This window comes from Mirounga angustirostris, unplaced genomic scaffold, assembly GCF_029215605.1.
Source record: "Mirounga angustirostris isolate CCGP_5_RB_7025 unplaced genomic scaffold, mMirAng1.0.hap1 SCAF_1, whole genome shotgun sequence".
Taxonomy (NCBI): domain Eukaryota; kingdom Metazoa; phylum Chordata; class Mammalia; order Carnivora; family Phocidae; genus Mirounga; species Mirounga angustirostris.
Window position 1 is genome coordinate 49,130,877 of NW_026991709.1, and position 19,799 is coordinate 49,150,675.

Sequence of the window (19,799 nt, forward strand, 5' to 3'; positions counted from 1 at the left end):
TAATTATTATTTTTCTAATCCAAATATCAGTACAGTGAACAACGTCCCACATAATTCATCCCAAGGGATCTTGACTTGATTAAAATGAACCAATGAGCCTTATACAAATGCCTTGCACATAATTTCATTTTGAATTGGCAATGTGGCATAGTGTAAAGAGAATTGAACTAGAAATCAGGAGAGCTGGTCAAAGCTGGAATCTTTTTCCAGTGAGCTGTGTGTGATGTTTAATCTAACATGTCAACTTGACTGGGCCACAGCGTGCCCAGGCATTTTGTGAAACATTATTCTTGGCGTGTCAGTGAGGGTGTTTTTGAAAAAGATTAGTATTTGAATGAGTAGACAGAGTAAAATGGGCGGGCCCCATCTAATCAGTTGAAGGCCTGAATAGAAAAAAAGGCTGAGCCTGCTTCAAGTAGGAGGGAATTTCTTGGGGCTAGGACATGGTTTTTCCCCTGCCTTCAGTCTTGAAGAGCAACATCAGCTCTTCTTGGTTCTAGAGCCAACCAACATTCCCACTGGAAGTACACCCTTCGCTCTCCTGTGTCTCCAGCTTGCTAACTACAGATCTTGGGACTTATCGGGCTCCATAATGGTGTGTGCCAATTACTTATATTAAATCTCTCTATCTCTTTCTGTAGCTCTACCTCCCTTATAATAATAAATATTTCTATCTATCTATCATCTATTTATCTATCTATACATCCTGTTGGTTCTGTTTTCCTGGAGAATACTGAATAATATAGTATATAGTCTGACCTTGAGCAAATTCACATAGCTTTCTGAACCCCAGTTTTCTTTATTTGTGTAGTGAGAGAATTGGTCAGAATAGGTCCCTTATAGCCCAGAGGTCCAATCTAGCTTTTAAATTTGTAATTTATTTGACCTTTCTGGGCTCCCTCAGAAGAGATATTTTTGCCTCATTATCCCTGGGAAGAAAACAGGATACATTTTCTTTTTTTCATTTCCTCATTTGTCAGAGGCTTTAAAAAAAATCCTGTTTCCTCCTTCTTGATGTTCTGTTCTAATCTAGGCCACCTGTGGACAGAACAACATTATTAGTCAGGGAACCATGACTGGCTATAATCACCCTCTCTCACCCTCTTGCTAAAGGAAAGGCTTTCTTGCAAATAGAATAGCTAGTGATAGGTTAGGTATATTGGAAAAAGCAGCAAGTTTATACAAATATTGTGGTACTCAGTGAAGGAAGAACTCTGCTGTGGGTGGGTGAATTTTCCAATATTACTTGCATGGCTATGCACAAACTCTCCCTGGTGGTGACTGCTCCGGCCAACCTGACGTTGAGTCTCCTCATGGTTGGCAGTTGTAGACTGCAGTGGAACAATCAGTTCCTTGGTTATTCTCCAAGGTGAGCAAGGTCAGTTTTAAACAGCTTTGCTGTCAGGCAGCTTCATATTTTACTCTAGTCTCCTAACCTCACAAATCTTAAGGCTGGCGCTGAAGTCAATGAGTCCTCTGCAGCCCAATTCCCCACAGCTGCTTCTCTCCTCTTACAAACAATGCCTCATCATGGCTCTGCCAACCCACACAGGTTTTTAGGGAGCAAAACTGCAATTAGTCAGTGTAGCCATAATTCAACTGTAATACAGTATTTGCTTTCACCAAGTGTCCTTTTTTTGCAGTCCAAAATTAAGCAGCCACCAAAGGAAAACAACCCTTGAAGGTTTGCCACTTTGTATCATATCACAGAGCCGACTTTGAGATTTGTCAAATGATTGTCATAGGAGAATGTGAGATTACACAGTCATTTGCTTATTAGCATTTCATTGAAAACATTACCATATCGAATTGACTTAATTCTCCTCAGGGTATAAATATTTACATTTTCCAAACTCCCATTATATTTCTTGCCCCTGTTTTATTCTTCCCACTAAAAAAAAAAAAAAAAAAAAATGAACATGATCCACAGAAGTGTTCATCTTACTTAAAGGAAGAAGAAGCCTGAAAAGAAATGATTCATGAGATGACAGATGTCCTAAAAAGGAAATATCTACAATATAAGACTATTTAAGCCCCTATTTTCTTAAGTAACAGTGATGGTCCTAACTACAATTATATCCAGCATTTTATTTCAAGTAAATGAGCTAAATAATGATGTTGTTTGAAGATAGATGCCTATTACTATGTAATAGACTACTTGTAGACTTTTACCATCAGTGCATAACTCTTTTTGGGGTCCCTGTTGAGCAGATCTTAATTTGCTCCCTACATGTCACTGACATCTTCGGGTCACCAGCAGGAAACTGGACACTCCATGGAAACAATCCTGGGAAAGGAGTGAAAAGATCTGCTTTCTATTTCTGCTTCTTGAACCGTGGACCAGCACAACTCTAAGGGACCTGTCTGGTTGGATGGGACATTGCATGGACCAGCTTAGAAGATTAATTGATGGTCCATGTTCTTTGAATTTTGTTGGTGGCCAGAGCTTGGACCAGAAGGATGAGGATAAGTAATTTGCTTATCCAGTTCTTAGTGGCCTGGCCAGTATGTCCATCCTCTTATGGTTGACGCCTGCCTCAGTAGTGCTTAGAAGCAACTAAATGTTAAAGACTTAGGAAGAAAGCACTTTATGACCGATGAAGTATTTTATAAATTCTTAGATAGATGAAGCAGGTGGTGTTCCATAGCGAATGCTGTGTTGTTTTCCTGTTTCCCTGTTGCATGCAGCAGCTATATAATAAATAGAACTGAGTCCCAAGCAATTATTAATATAGCAATGCTTGTCTTTGGTTGCTCTGACAGAAAAAAATGTAGAGACATGTGGTTATTGTGCTGTATTAACATTTACCTGTGCACTAATGAATGGGGAGAGAATTGCCCTAGGAAATCTCTTAACTTTTCCAGGCCTCAGTGTCCTCATGGAGGAGGTAGGGATTATAATAACTAGCTTATAAGGTGCTTATTTTTGTTAATGCATTCTCACTGCCACTTTGCTGGCCCCAGACCTTCCTCTCCTGAAGCCTAAAATTATCTCCTTGCTTTTCTATCTCGTTTCTGGGCTTAATCTGTTTCCCTTTCTAATCCCTCCCACTCTCATTGCCAGGCTAATCTTCCACAAGCCATGCCTTGATTGTGTTGCTCTGATACTTCCAGAAATGCCATCTGTTTGCTGCCCCATCAAATCTAATGTTAGTGGGTAAATTATATGACCTTATAGTGGTGGCATTTTCTGGGTTATCAGTGCTGGGCCAGTAGGATGGTATTTTCTCAGGATAACTAAAAGTACCCAGGGAAGGAGGAAGCTTCTCATTGTCCCCAGTTCAAAATGAGTTATTTCCCACTTTGGCCCTGGATATTAGAAATGGATATTAGAAACTAATAGGAGCTAGTAGTGTTTTTATGCTTTTTAGCTGCTTATAAAGCACTTTCACTGATATTTACTTATTGAGAATTTATAAGGTCTTCCAGAATTGCTATGCACTTTGGGTTTGGAGGTAGACGCAAGAAGATAGGATAAGCGGAGGGAGTAGGGGTGAGGAATTTAGACTTACAAAAATATTTATTTGATGGTGAATTGCTTTTTTTTATTGGTCATAAGGAGACCCATCTCTTGGAGTGTTGAGAAATATATACATGAGAGAAAGAGTTTACTTCTCTAATATCTCAGTAAGAAAGAGAATGCCAGATGCACAGATATATAAGAAATAAATATGAAGGTTAGCCAGCCCTCAGGAACTGGCAGTAGCAACACCTGTATTCAGATGATGGCACGGAGGGATTTTGAACTTTTCTTCCTCAAGCCAGTTTGTATGGTTTAATAGTTTTTCAGATGACACAAAATTTCAGTAAAGAGGGCAAAACTGAGAGCAAAGTAATACTGGGAATGAAAAAAGCATCAGCGGGAAAATGGAGAGCTGCAATTTTTGCACCCACACGTGGATTATTTCTAAGATTATATCGCCACCTAGTAAATCAGCATAGAAATGCATGCACAGCCTAGGGCAGCGGCAGCCGGGCGCTGAGCTCTAAGCTTCTGGTTACAATTGCTGCCGGCACATTTCTCGCAGCATCTGAACGCTCAAGGCAAGCAAGCGACCTCTCCCAGCCTCCCCAGTGCTCAGTGCCCAGTCCCAGCTCACATTCTCCTGTTCATCTAGGGCTGTGTAATGCAGCACACATTTTAAATAAGAAGATGGATTGGGAATTTCTCTCCATCTCTGTTATCTACGCTTGGAAAATGACTAGTTAAAACTACGCACATTATCATTTGTCTGTTCTAAATTATTTAACTCCAGGCTATTCCTTACCGAAAATATTTTGTATTTTCTACTTTCATTTCTGTCTGGTAAAAGAAGTGGTCTGGTCACGGTCTTTGTGAGGAATCATTGAAATCCTGGAATTAGAAACACTGAAGTGATAACCCTACTTTTTTTTTTTTTTTTTTTAAGTCATGTCTTTAGTTTTTCTGTTATCTTAAACAATCTCTTGTTTCTTCTGCAGTGGTTGTTTGCATGGAATGTTTGATCACCTGCTCTGTTTTTTGTTTGTTTTGTTTTTCATAAAGAGATTGCTAGCTTGATAAAAATATTGCACAGACTTTTAAGGCTTGGTGTCTACAGGGAGTTGATTACATGGGCTGGCATCCTGGCTATATATGCCTCTTGCTAGTCCCGATTTTTTTAAATCTGTGAAATGGGGACAACAATAGCATATACATCACTAGACTTTTAGGAGAGGGAAGTTAAGCAGAAGTGCTGAAAATGTTAACTTTTATTATTAACAATAAAAATATAAAACAAATGCCATACAGCAGAAATTAAGAAATGGTAGAAACAAAGAATAGAAACTAATTTCATCTTGCCACTCACAATAGATCAAAATGCTTTAGCCAAACAAGTAGATGCAGACAGAGGAGGCATATATTCCAAGACCAGGAAGCCATCTATCTTTAAAACTTCAAGTGATTATATTTCATAAAATTATTTAAATTTTAATAATTACAAAATTGATTAAATTCAAGTGCTTACAAAACCTTGAAAATGCACCTCCATTCTTTTTTGTATGCTTTCTTCCTTCCTTCCTTTTAGAAACCTATCCTCACTTCAGCTCTTCAAATAATACCTCTATTTCATTTTAAGGACTGCTTAGAATATTTTGGCTGAAGGAATTAGCCAAAGTTTAGAGTGGAAAGTAGGGGAGGGGAGATTTTTGTTGTGGGAGTCTTGCCCATAGGGACTGTCAGTCATGTAATTATCAGCTTCACTTCAACCAGACATGGCAGAGCCTGCTGTTTGCCATCGAACAGCCATTTTTCTTTTTTTCCTTAAAGGCAATAGAACTTTTGGCTAGCACATAACCACATGGCTAAATATGTCCTAGTTGACTCATGAAGTGTGTCCTTCAGACTTATGATTTGTGTCACGTCTGGGTCATGCCCTTATGGAGAACATGTGTGCCATCTTCCCCTTGCCTTTTCCTTCTTTTCTGCTGGCTGAGATGTAGATATGATGGTGGGAAAAGAGCAGCCATCATGGGCTAAGAGGTGGAAGCTAAGTTTTAAAGAGGAGCAGAACAAAAGATAAAAGCAGCCTGGTTTCCCAGCTCCACTGATGTTCCCTAACAACCATGAATTGCCTAAACAGACCTGCAGATGAGAGGGAAGCCAATTCCTATCTTACTTAAGCTGATACAGTTTTGAGGCTCTTTGTTACAGCCATCTAAGCTGTGTTACATGAATTCTAACAGTCTCAAAGTGGAACAAGCCCTAGAAATATTAATGTAAATTACAGATTTTAAGTATGAAGAATGCCTGCAAGTCACTATTTCCCAAAGACTGGCCCTTTAAGGATGTTAAGAAAGAAAACACTTTTTATGTATGCCAAGAAGAGTTCTCTTCTTTTTTTTTTTTTTTTTAAGATTTTATTTATTTATTTGACAGAGATAGAGACAGCGAGAGCAGGAACACAAGCAGGGGGAGTGGGAGAGGGAGAAGCAGGCTTCCTGCTGAGCCGGGAGCCCGATGTGGGACTCGATCCCAGGACCCTGGGATCATGACCTGAGCCGAAGGCAGTTGCTTAACCAACTGAGCCACCCAGGCGCCCAAGAGTTCTCTTCTTAATGGTAGGAGAATTCTACTGTGTGGTGCTGAGGAAGGGAGATCCTACTTTCTTAAAAAGAAGCTGTGAAGAAATTAACTCAGGGTAGAAGGGTGGTTTGTCTGGCACCCAAGTTTTATGCAGAACAAAGAAACAACACTACATAAAAAGGAGGGGAAAAGAGCAGGGGCTATATCTGAATACTGTGTAGAAAGAATCATGGAAAAAGCCATGGTGGACAAACCAAAGAAGGCCTTTAGGAGATAATAAAATACTAATTGAGGTTTATTAAGATATTTGCTGCCTGGATTGCAGTGTAATCTATCTCCTCTAATATGAGCTAACCATTATTGGACCCTTCTTTTGTGCCAGACATTGCTCTAAGGGCTTTACATATATAACACATGTGGTCCTTATACAACTCTCTGAGGCAGGTGCTATTATAATTTTATTATGTATTATATAATATATGTTATATTTTGATTTTCCAGATAAACTGAAGCAGAGAGAGATGAAATTACTTGACAAAGTCATACCTGATAGTAACATTTGACATTTAAATGCACGTTGTTCTAACCAATGTGCTCCACTATTTTTATAAAATGCTTACTAAATTTTCCACTGCTAATTATTATTTTCAGTCAAGTAGAATTTGGACACATTGTTATATTTATCAAATAATACCCGTTAGTATACTGAAGATTTCCCAGTAAATAAATCAGCTTAACTCTGTTAAATTCAGAATTTCCCAAACATAGTTGATCACAGAACTAATGTATTAAGCACTATCAACACCCCAAGAAGCTAGTGTTTCACAGAAACATACTTTTTGAAATTCTAGGGGAGGAAAATATGCTGACCTCATTGTCAGGAGGTCTACGACATGGTCCTGATTTGGTATGTATGTGATCATATGGCTTTGAGCAAGTCATTGCAGATTTCTGGGCTTCAGTTTCTTGATCTAGGAAAATAGTGGCCTTGGACTTGATGAAAAGATGGTCAATGACATCTGAGCTTAAGAACCAGACTTGTACTTGGAAGAAGCAAAAGCAGAGCTCCATCTATGAAAAAGTGAGTAACTAAGTCCATTTTTAAGTGGAAAGGGCAAAAGTAGAACCAGGGAGATTCTGTAATGAGAGGCTTAAGCATTTGAGCACTGGCATCGATGAATATATATGGCAGATGCCCCATAAGTATTTGGGTTCTGCATCTAGACTTCGTAATCATGAAAAGTCACTGATTTCCATGTTACCTCAGACCCCACTACCTTTCCCATAAGTATCTCTTTCCAACTTGTGACCCAGGACATCCAACCAGTTATTTTACATTTATCTCATTCACATACACCTTGACAAAACTTTTATAAAAGAATGACTCAAACAAAATTGACAGCTGATCCTTGGCCAGGTATATAAGGTAGAGGGAAATATCCTAGGCAGAGAAAGTAGCAAGTGCAAAGGCTTGAAAGTAAGACAAGGTGAGATAGGTTCAGTAATCTGTGAGTAATGCAGTATCTGAGTTTATGGGATTGTAGGTGTGGGGGTTTGTGAAGAAGGAGGACTGCAGGGAGAAGTGGCTAGAAATATAAGCTGGATCTGAGTAGTTGAGTTTGTTCAGTGTGACATTAAGATTGCCTCTTCCTTCATAGATTCAAGTTTTAGTAGGAGTTTCCAACAATTAAACACAAAATAAAACTCCCTTCCTTCTGATGAAATTTCATGACTTTTTACTGCTTTTTTTTTTGAAAAATTAAGATAGAAGTACAATTAATTTCCCAATTTTGTCCTAATAAAATAATCCAATCATCATGATATTGTGATGGGATAGATCATGATTTTTCAGATGTATGTTTATTCACATTGGAATAATTTGCCCTCCTTCTATAATATGATACCTTCTACAAGTTCCTCATGATGTGGGCTGTCTTACAGACGTCTACGATAAGGTTCTTTTGGAACTTTTGTAACTAAATTCATCTCTGAGTGGGACCAGAATAAAAGAGAGGTTTGTGTATTAGATATAATTGATGTTATTGCTGGGGACCACTGGTTAAAACAAATCTAGTGAATACAGAGGAAACCTTCACTTATGAAACACAGAACACACTCCTCTACCTGGTCTGAGCTACCAGTTCAGTCTCATTCATCCCCAGCCACTCCTCCTTACTACACAGTGCCACTTGTCTCCTCTCTTGTCACTCTGGATCCCCCACTGCTCCTTGAATATCCTTGCCTCTTCATGTTAAGCTTTTGAACATGCTCTTTTCTCTCTCTGGTCCAGGTAGAGACATACCTTTGGCTGTTACAATAATGTTTTGATACATTTTAAGTAATTTGGCATCAGTTCCTTACTGTCATTTAGGTCAGCTATAACAGCTATTATTTGTTTTTAAATATTTTATTTATTTGACAGAGAGAGACACAGCGAGAGAGGGAACACAAGCAGGGGGAGTGGGAGAGGGAGAAGCAGGTTCTCCGTGGAGCAGGGAGCCCGATGTGGGGCTCGATCCCAGGACCCTGGGATCATGACCTGAGCCGAAGGCAGATGCTTAACGACTGAGCCACCCAGGCGCCCCTATAACAGCTATTATTAATCTTAAAATTAATTTGATGGAGAAAGAGGAATTGGTGAAAAGGAAAAAAATTGGGGGGATTGAGAAAGGAGACTCTTCCTCCAACTTTTCTATTCAGAGACAACATCTGTAATCCACATTCATAGCTAGCAGTTTAGAGGAGAAATATCCCTCTTTGAGATCCACTTGGGGGGAAGGAAGGAAGCAAGGAAGGAAAGAGAGAAGGAAGGAAGGCAAGAAGGAAGGAAAGAAAGAAAGAAGGAAGGAAGGAAAGAAGGAAGGAAGGAAGAAAGGAAGAAAGAAAGGAAGAAAAAAGGAAAGAAAGGGAAAGAGGAGTGGGGGAAAAGAAGTAAAGATAAAAGAATCTACTTTATTTTAGGTGCTCTTCTTCCTAAATGAGCATACACAATTTTATTTTAGTTAATCCTCATAGGTTCACAGTCCTGTGAGGTTGGAATCACTATTTCCATTTCACTTTGAAGCATAGAAGACTCAAAAAGTAAGTAATACTTCTGAGGTTTTGTAGCTACTAATATGATGGAGCTAGAATTCAAACCTAGGTTTTTAAGACTTAACGTTTACCTCTCTTTCCATTTCAATGACTACCAGCTCTGCTTTTTTTTTTAGTTATGTTATGTTAATTACCGTACATTACATCATTAGTTTTTGATGTAGTGTTCCATGATTCATTGTTTGCGTATAACACCCAGTGCTCCGTTCAGTACGTTCCCTCTTTAATACCCATCTGCTTAATGCCTTCTTACAGGTAAGAAGTTCTGAGGTGGTAATTTTGGTCTCTTGATTTACAGCCCAATGTTCCAGTCTTATTCCATTTGCACTACAGGGTTTTGGATGGGAAGGTACATATTGTCCTATACTTTTGGTTGTGGTCATCAACATTAACCATCGACTGAATGGCCATCTGTTGGCTTAATTTAGCACATGGCATTACTCATGTTTTTTTCTTAGAAATGATTCGAAAGGTTAAATAATTTTTGACTACCAGGTATAGACCAAACAGCATGCATTGCATATTGTTGAGTAATTCTGAATTTTAAAATTATTCTTGGTTCCATGCCTTGCTCTTTAGAATATATTGAACTAAACATGGGCTACGCTAGATGTTAGGCTAAGAATTTAATAAGCTGTATTCTAAAAGCCCTTCAGGCTCTGGGTTTTTGGCTATCATATTTAGAATTGCGGTGATAATGTGTTACAAAATAAGGGTAACGGGGAGGCACAAAATGGGAAGAAAGAGATTTTTATAATGTTGAAGTGGCTTCATGTATGGTGAAGAGTAAGAATAGGGTTGGCTGTCCTATAGCATCAGGCGATGACAGTTTAAAAAAAGAACACTATAGTAGCAATACTTTAAATGAGAAAATAGCTCTGCTTTATCTCACCCTGGCCAATATAAGATGTTTTATCTTTCCAGTTGACTGGATATATAAGTTCTTAATAGAGTTCTCAATAACAACTACAACAGCAACAAAAATAGAAATGAGTAGGCTATAAATGCTTTCAGATCCGCTGAAATTCAAGTGGGTATGTGATATGGAAGGGTTATATTCTTGTCTTTAAATTTTCTAATAAACTTGGTAACATGGTGTTAAAAGTTTATTAGCTTGATGTTGGTTAATCATCCTTATTGTTTCTGTTCTGGACCACAGTAAAGGCACACAAACCAAATTAACCAGCATACAAGCCCTATGTAAGAATCTCTTTAAAATAATTTATTTAGCTAATTCACTCCCACATTTTTGAGCTCTCTGAATTATAGAATTCCTCAAATGAACCAGTACCCTAAGTTGTTTGCCCAAATATAAAGATGAAAAGAAAAATGAGCTCTCTGAAAATACCCTCTGGGACTAATTACCCTGATCTGACTAGACTGGTTGTTAGATCTGAATTATAGTCATGAATAAGTTAGATCTTAATTAAAGTCATGTATGGGGTCCAAGAGGCAATGTCATACAGGCAAAAAAGCTGTTTTGTAATAAGTGGAAATTAGTACCATAATGCTTTATGAGAAATTGGGCTCCTGGTTAGAAACCTATCTGCTGAGATGTGTCAGAAATTTCAGGCTTAAAAAATTTAACCCATCTTCTTTCACCATATATGGCTCTTTTTCTAAATTTTTAGTTCTGAGCCCTATTAATTGTTGGGTTTCCAATAACACAAATTAAATAATATATTTTCAAATTAGCCTTATTTTTCATTTATTTTCTTTCACCGGCAAATGTTTTGTAGCTTTATTTAAGGTTGTAAATTTTCCTAATAGTTCCCAACATCTTATATGGATGGAAGACATAGAAGCAAGGAAGATTCTGGTTAGGTTAGACAATAGAGGAGAGAATCTCCTGGTAGTAGAAGGTATTACACGTTAGAAAGTAGCCCTAGAGTACATAATGGCATTTTCTTCTCTGGAGGCCTTTAAATTTAAAGAAGTTTCCTTTGGAAGGCAAGGGGATGAACTGCTTCTATATTTCTTGTCTGTTCCTTTCACTGAACAATAAAAATGTTCTAAATTTGTCACCAGCCATCGGAAGGAAATAAGGTATCAACTGTGTACCCATAAACCCACCACTGGGACCACCCCCTTGTTAGGCCTAAGCTGAGGAGTTATGCACAGGGGATGCACATTCGAAGGAAGCCTACATTGAGCGCTGGTTTACATTTTTCTGAAATTTTTCATTTAAGTCGAAGTTCCTAATATCTCCTGGGAGAAATAATTTCCTGGGGGAGGGGTGCACAGGAGTTTTAATTTTTACTCCCATTTGAGTAGGACTTAGGATTGATCATGTTTACAAAATGCCCTCACATCTACAGTGAGTTGATAGATAAATAGAAATGGTTATTCCCATTTTATAACTGGAGAAAATTAAGACTTGGAGAAATTCAGTGACTTGCTTAAGGCTATAGAGCTGGAAAATGGCAGAGATAGATCTCAAATGCAAGTGTCCTGACTCTACTAGTGTTTTTCATACATCTTAACATTTTTTAAATGGGGTCAGAGTCCTACTTGGCTGGGAATTGAGGTAGTGAAGGAAGCTCAATAATGTTCTTTCTTAAGGGAAATTCTAAAAATTGCCAGAGTAGGGCTTTTTGCTGTTGATTTGGAGAGTTAAGGCCTCGATTTCAACTATCCCATCTACGAAGCCCAACATGTAATGTTACATTGATATGCACTTGAAGGTACTTGTATAGCCTAGGTCACAGACTCTCAAGTTCTTTTTCAATACATTGGTTCATAAATTCATATACCATTAGGGTCAGATAGGATCTTAAATATTTAATCTACTGTTTTGATTTACACAGGAGGAAACTGGAATAAAAGGACTAATTCTATGCTTGTTCGATATAAATAACAAATGAGAAATCTCAGTGAAAATTTTTTTTTAAAGAAAAATTCCAAAATAGAATAAGAACCACAAAAGCTCTGACCAATGTTCTTTAATAAGAGTTGAGAAGGAAATTAGTAGCTTCTATATTATTCAAATTTTAACATTACGTTTGTATAAAGGAATATTAGTATCATTATGACACATCCATGAACTGTCACACAATAGAGTAGGAGATGATGGATACAGATGATCTGTGATCCGAGAATAACCTGTAAAAACGCAGCAATTATTTCATTAGCAGATTTCTTGATTTTTGTAGTATTATCCTCAAGACTTAGTAGTCTTAAAGGGTATAGCAATTTGGAGATGAGTCTGCATTTCCATATAAATCTCTAGGCTGTGTGCAAAGGGAAGCAGTGAATTTAAAAATGTATGTGCTTGTCTTCTGCTGTCTTTTTCTGAATCATCCGTATATTTGAGTTTAGCCTACAGCATGCTTGTTTCTTATCCTAGTCCATCCTTAAACAAAGTCATCTGCTAATAATGAATGTTCATTAATGCCTTGAATGACTTACATATGCAGTCAAATTGCACTTTTCTCAGAGACTGGATTATAAAATAAGAGCACACAGTGAAAATCATAGTCAAGAGTTGCTCTTGAAATGTCCCATAAGGTGTAGTATCAGAGTAACATGAATAAGTTTTTTTTTTTTTTTTTAAGATTTTATTTATTTGAGAGACAGTGCAGGAGAGCACAAGCAAGGGGGAGGAGCAGAGGGAGAGAGAATGGGAGAAGAAGGCTCTGGGCTGAGCAGGGAGCCTGCCACTCAATCCCAGGCCCCTGAGATCATGACCTAAGCCAAAGGCAGACACTTAACTGACTGAGCCACCCGCGCACCCCAACCCAAATTAGTTTTATGCAGCTCATTTTCTTTCTTGTTTCTTGAAGTGAGCTCCAGATGAAGCATCTGACTTATTTTTAGGGGCCATATGATACAAAACAAAACAAACAAAAACATATGGCAGAATATGAGAATAGGTACAGAGCACGTGTGTGTGATGTGGGCTCATGGAGTCCAGACCCAGTAGGCTAGAGCAGGTCCCTCTTACCTCATGATCACGCTAGGTCATTCACGACTGAGTAAAATGGTGACAAGATTCACCTGCATTATTTAACTTGCTATTTCTCCTTCCCTCTTTCGTTTCTATGTGCATGGAATTGAATTAGCTAATTTAATTGCATAAATATGTGTTTTTTAGCATTGCCCTCCCAACTCTTTATGTCAATGAGTACTAAGTATACCATAAATAGGAATACCGCTAGGTATGATATTTGATGGCAACTGCTATGGTCTGAATGTTGTGTCCCCCTCAAACGCATATATTGAAATCCTAACCCCCAAAGATGATGTTTTTAGGAGGTGAGCCTGGGGAGGGCCTTGAGGGTGGAGCTTTCTTGAATGGGATTGGTGCCCTTATAACAGACACTCCAAAGAGCTGTCGAGACCCTTCCACCGTGTGAGTACACAACCATGAGTCTGTGGCCAGGACGAGTCCTCAGCAGACGGGGCTGACACACTAGCATCGGACCTCCAGAACCTCCAGAACCGTGAGAAATAAATTTATGTTGTTTATAAGCCACCCGTCTGTGCTATTTTGATACAGCAACCTGAACAGACTAAGGTAGGAGCATTTGAGTTTGGACTATAGAATGTCTCTTTCTTACCCCAAACAATCCTTAAATAAAATCTTTTTTTTTTTTTAAAGATTTTATTTATTTATTTGACAGAGAGAGAGATAGCAAGAGCAGGAACACAAGCAGGGGGAGTGGGAGAGGGAGAAGCAGGCTTCCCGCTGAACAGGGAGCCCGATGCAGGGCTCGATCCCAGGACCCCGGGATCACGACCCGAGCCGAAGGCAGACGCTTAACAACTGAGCCACCCAGGCGCCCCCCCCTTAAATAAAATCTTCTGAGTAATTTGGTTAATTGGCTGTGACTTCACTACATATCACAGTTGATCTAAAACATATTTTTGCATTCTGGATGTTCAACAGCCTTATCACAAAACATATTTACTCTCATGGTAAGTGGTTCTTTGAATGGAATTAATCCAAGAGTGGTAGGGGAATTTAATGCGAATGATAACAGGCATGCTTTTGTGGGTTTAAGCACTTAAAGACTCCTTCCGGAAGTACGTACACTTACAGCAGGATTCTCAGGTTGAGCCTGGGCTGTATGCAAGGCTCAGAATTGGGCAGATCTGGGCAGAGTCTACGAGCAAAGAAAGAAAGGCTGAGGAGACAGGTCTGTGCAAAAGAAGCAGCCAGATCTATGAAGCTACAATATTCCTTTTTTTTTTTTTTTGTATCTCAAAACAGCTCTGAAAATAAAGATTATTTTTTCCTAAGTTTTCTGCAAAGATATTTGGTGGGAAAAGCCTGAAGTGAATTGATGCATATATCCTGAGCCTTTATTCGACCCTCTTGGAATATTCCTAAATTTCACCGCAGATTATTGGAGTGTTTGATTATGGGTACTGTGCCACAACCTGCTTGGGGGGGGGGGTATGAAATACATGGTGTGGACACTATGCTATCTTTTTCAAATTGGAAAAATTCTGAATTCTAAAACTCATTTGGCTTTCAGGGAAGGGATCGTGGACTTGTGATATTTTACTCTGCATTTTCTACATTTTTGTACTAACTTAATTTCCTTTAGGCCCCAGGTTTGCAGTTTTGTACCTGCTTACTGTCTTATATCTGACGTGACCTCTTCATTTATACTAAAATCTATGATTAGTGAGAAGGCTAAGTGAGGGTATTTATTCTTCAGATTTCTCTTCTGTATATAAAACTCTAGATAGAAAGTTTTTTGATTAAAGAACATTTCTGGTTACTGTTTCCATCATCCTTTGGTATCTCAAGTTTGAAAAAGTAGTAAAAATGACCCATTCGGTCAGAAAAAGCAAAACAAGAGTGATGGGTATGTCTGGAGAAGTCAGTGGCACTTCAGGTGTGGAATCACCATAGAGAGCATGAGGCTAATGGCCTCTCTATCACTGAGATTGTCGTCATGGGTGTAACTCACTGAGAACCAATGAGAAACACCCTCTGCTGTCCAGTATTTCAAAGCCCTTTATTGCTTTATTTGTTCAGAGGTGCATCAGGTAAATGGAGTGCTTATAATTGTAGGTGTAGTACCAGCCATTAAAGCAAATATATTTACAGCCCCTGTAATTATATTTTGGTAAAAGTTGTTCTGGATGGCTCGGCAGGACTCCTCCCTGTGTAGTATGTTTACTTCGGTATTTTTTCCAATGATGCAGAATGGCTTATAGTCCAAACATTTTCTCCTGATGATACTTTTATTTCTGGCATGACTGTCTTCTCTTTCAAGTCTGAAAGAAAAAAAAAAAGCAATTTATAGAAACATATAGAGTGACAGATAGATGTAATGCACTCCAGGAACTTACTGATTTATTGACCAATAGTCACATTAAAAAAAAATCTATAATCCAGAGGCTAATGAAAGAAGGAAGGCACAGTAAGCATGATATTAAATAGAGTCTGTGTTGAGGCATGATGTTTGAATTCCTCCCTTGATGTCCTTGTTCTTAGATATTCTTGCACAGATTTTTTCTACCGCTTAAGCATGTATGTAGAAAAACAGGGCAATAGATAATGTTTAACAGAAATACTGTATCACAGCTTTCTATTCAGTGGCAACATGAGCCTTCTCTTGGGAGTGTTTTAAAACCTTCTTAATTAGGTCATCTTTGGGCAAACTTGGGTTTCGGGCAAATTGAAAGTTATCTAAATTCTTTAAGATCACCTCAGTCCTATTTAGTGTCCTGGTGTGTTAATTTGCCAAATGTAACCTCAGGGAAGAGAAATGATTAAGTCAATAAATAAAGAAAATAAGTAAATGCTTACTTATACATGAGAACTATCCTGTATTTGTGTAAGATCTTTGACTTGTTTTGTGGAGTATGATATAAAATATATGCTGAAAGGAGTTTTCATTATAATTTTATAACTGTTTTTTTTTCAAAATGCATTTTCATGTTTTCTTTTTTTTTCCCCATAAAAGCTTTATAGGTTAGAAGGTCACTGGAAGAGTTATTTTCTCTTTTTTTTATATAACTTTGTAATGCTTAATATGGTGCTTTGAATAAGTGGTGGCTATGTACAATATGTTGGAATTGGAGATGTCTATTATAAAACACAGGATTCTGGGGGCACCTGGGTGGCTCAGTTGGTTAAGCGACTGCCTTCGGCTCAGGTCATGATCCTGGAGTCCCGGGATCGAGTCCCGCATCGGGCTCCCTGCTCAGCGGGGAGTCTGCTTCTCCCTCTCCCGCTCCCCCCTCTTGTGCTCTTTCTCTCTCTCACTCTCTCTCTCAAATAAATAAATAAAATCTTAAAAAACAAAACACAAAAAACAAAAAAACCCCCACAGGATTCTGGAGTCAAGTGAGAAAAAATATAAATTAGTATGTCTCATGGACATTTTGGGCCACTTAAAGCAGTGGAAATCTATAGTTTTGGCTTTCCCATACCTTTTTTTCTAATAGGAGATGGCCCCATGTTTTAATCATGCATCACAACATGTCAATCAGTGTCTCATCCAGTTCTTGACAACAGGAATTATGCCCTAGGCTCCTCTAAATATTGGATTTATTTTCCCATTAACAGTTCAATGGACACCTGTTTTTAACAGGGTCAATAATAACCTTTCCATGATATTTTATACATAGATGTTAAGAGAGAGAAACACATCCTTTTAGATTATAAGCTGTTAAAATAGACCAGTGAGCCATCTATCTTTCCATAGAGAGAGTCCGTTTGTTGAAAGAGAGGATGAGGCCAATATGCAAAAAGCAGCAAGGAATGGAGCCAAAATATGGAAAGAGGGTCATTGAACTCCTTGATCTAGCCATACCTGAATTTCACTTTTGGGCTTCCTAGTTATATGGCTCAATTTCCCTTTACTTAAGCTGGTGTTGGCTAGGTTTAATTCATATGTAACTTAAAATATTCTGACTAATAAATTTTGCAGCTTTGGAAATGAAAAATGGCTCAATAGAAATAGTTTTTGCCCCCTAGCAGTCTTGTCTGCTTTTTCAGAAGCTGACGTTAGGTAAAGGCTGATACTTTGGATGTTGATGCATAGATTACTCAATATAACTGAGAAATGAAGTCAAATGTTTTAGTTATGCTTATTAAAAGCATAGCTAGCAAAATAGCAGTGGATAATATATTCATTTACAGTGATGAACAGAAGGATTTGGTGTGAAGTGCATTTTAAAGAATAGCTAAATACAATGATGGCATATATACCCACTGAATCAGATGCTATCAATAATTGCTTAGCTAAATATTGACTTTTATTCTTACCCATAAGAATAATTTTTACTTTTCTCACCTAATTAATTTTATGTCTGCACAAAATGCCACTTGACTCTTCCTTTTGCTTCTCATCCTTTGCAATGAATCTTGCTACAGGTGCTGCAGCTACTTCCTACTTCAGGGTAGATTCAAAACTTTTAAAGCTATCTGTTTAGCTTCTGAGAGATGATTTCGATTTGCTTTTTGCTTCTAAAAGTACTCTGCAAGGGAAAACAAGGCTGCTGCCTGTGACTCTGTTCCATGTCTTGGACAGACACAACCAACCTCCCTTCCTCCCCCACCCTTCCTTCCTTCCTTCCTTCCTTCCTTCCTTCCTTCCTTCCTTCCTTCCTAACTTCTTCCTCCCTCCCTTCCTCTCTTGCTCTTCTCTCTCTCTTTCCCCACCTTTTCTTGCCCCCATGCATGGTCAAAGCAAAATGAAAAATGAGCTTCATTGTGGATGGATTGTCTTGGTTTTATCAAACCCTGTTGAGTATTTTCTCTGCTAGAGGAAAGATTATTTCTCCAATCATCCCAGTTACTCCATTTCCTTCCTTGAAACTGGAACATGGTCACCCCTCCCCAATTTACATTATTTTAACACATATTTTAAAATAAACATGCACAATTAAAAAAAAAACAGATACAGATTGATTTTTTCATATATAGCAGGTTGGGTAAATATTTGTAAACCAAATGTTTATAAATTGCAAAGTTACTTTTAGGACCCTAAGTTTCTTTACTATTATTATCAGTCACCATATTGTCATAATTTCATAAATTTCTCCAATAGAATTAGCTTTGATGAATGCAGTGTGATTCGGAGTACTGTCAATACATAGTCATTTGACAGTTGTTGCTTTTTTAAACACTGGCAAGCCTGCAGCAAATTTTAAAATATATTAAAAGGTGTTTATCATACCCAGTCTCTAATAGATGTAATCACACAAAGGTTTTCAAGCCAGTTCAGAAGATTCATTTTATAGGCACAAGATTATGGTAATTTATCATTAATGTTATCTTCTGGATCCTGTAGTTTTGGCTGAGATAAAGATTTGCAGTTGCACATCTCCCTGTCCATGGTCAGTGTTCATCTTATAGCTAGCATCCTACCTAAGATGAGATTTATGCATTTGTTTTTGGTTCAAGGTTTCTTGCTCCCGCTGGCAAACACAGATGCTCCTTAACTCCTCTCCACCTGAATGTGCACAGAATATAATTATGACGGGAACTAACATTATCTGAAATACATTTCTGTTTATGCTTGTAGACCAAGGTCAGAACAATTAATCTGAATGATGGTAGCACCGCGGATTATGCCAAACAATATTTCCCACAGGAATGTGGTACCATATATCACAAATAAGCAAAATATTCATGCAAATCCTCTGCTGGCCTCTCTATCAACCCAGGTTTACTGTCACTAAATATGAAGTTGACAAAATAGACTGCAGGGAATGCAGATGTTTCTGGATGGCGTGTGTTTCATGCACATGTTGAAATAATATTGTGATGATTAATTCTTCCAGCTTTATTAAGATATAATTAATATATAATCTTATGTAAATTTAAGGTGTATGACGTGATGATTTGATATACATATATTGTGAAATGATTACCACGATAAGATTAGTTGACACATTGTGATGGTTATTTTTTTGTGTTGACTTTGACTGGACTATGGGTATCCAAATATTTGGTCAAACGTTATTCTGTGTGTTTTGGGATGAGATTAAATCAGTAGACTGAGAAAAGCAGATTACCCTCCCTAATGCAGCTGGGCCCCATCCAATCAGTCAAAAGCCTGAATAGAACAAAAATGCAGACCCCCTCCCCACCCCAGAGTGAATGAGGATTCCCACTACCTGACTGCCTTTTAACTGGGATATCCTCTTTTTCCTGCCTTTGGGCCCAAACTGAAATATCTGTTTTTCCTGGGTCTCAAGCATGTCAGGCTTTGGTTTGGAACTATATCATTGGCTCTCTTGGTTCTCAGGTCTTTGGGCTTGGACTAAAACTAAACCATCAGTTATCCCGGACCTCCTTACTCATTTTCTCATTCTCTCCCTCCCTTTCTCCCTTTTTTTCTGTCTCTGTCTCTGTCTTCTCTATCTATCTAAATCTGTTTAGATAGATGTATCCTATGGGTTCTGTTTGCTGGAGGACCCCAATACAAATATTACATTGATGATCTGTAAAATGGTGATGGTAATCTTTTTCTGCCTATCTGACAAAGGGTCTGGGGAAGTCCCAAGTCCATTGCAAACATCTAGGATGACTGGTATGATGATGTTGAATAATCCAGGTTTAATACTCCCTCCCTTCAGTTGCCTAGAGCAACTTGCGGTGTTGCGATAACACAGTTGATCTAGGTAGTCTCGCCCTTTGGGTTGGTGAAGGCATAACAGCTTAGGTCACTAAGGTCCTGACACCAGATTT

The 19,799-nt window shown here is 38.3% G+C and overlaps 1 long non-coding RNA gene across 2 annotated transcripts in view; it reads left to right on the forward strand.

The window, feature by feature from the left end:
* Window positions 1-19,799, forward strand: part of LOC123863348 (uncharacterized) — a 420,091-nt gene that overhangs the window by 27,248 nt on the left and 373,044 nt on the right. The window contains exon 3 of one of the 2 annotated variants that reach the window (XR_010410079.1): window positions 7,009-7,127. The exons of the other annotated variant lie outside the window; for it this stretch is intronic. This is a non-coding gene — a long non-coding RNA (uncharacterized LOC123863348). The remainder of the gene's footprint in view (window positions 1-7,008; window positions 7,128-19,799) is intronic. 2 annotated transcript variants of the gene reach the window in all.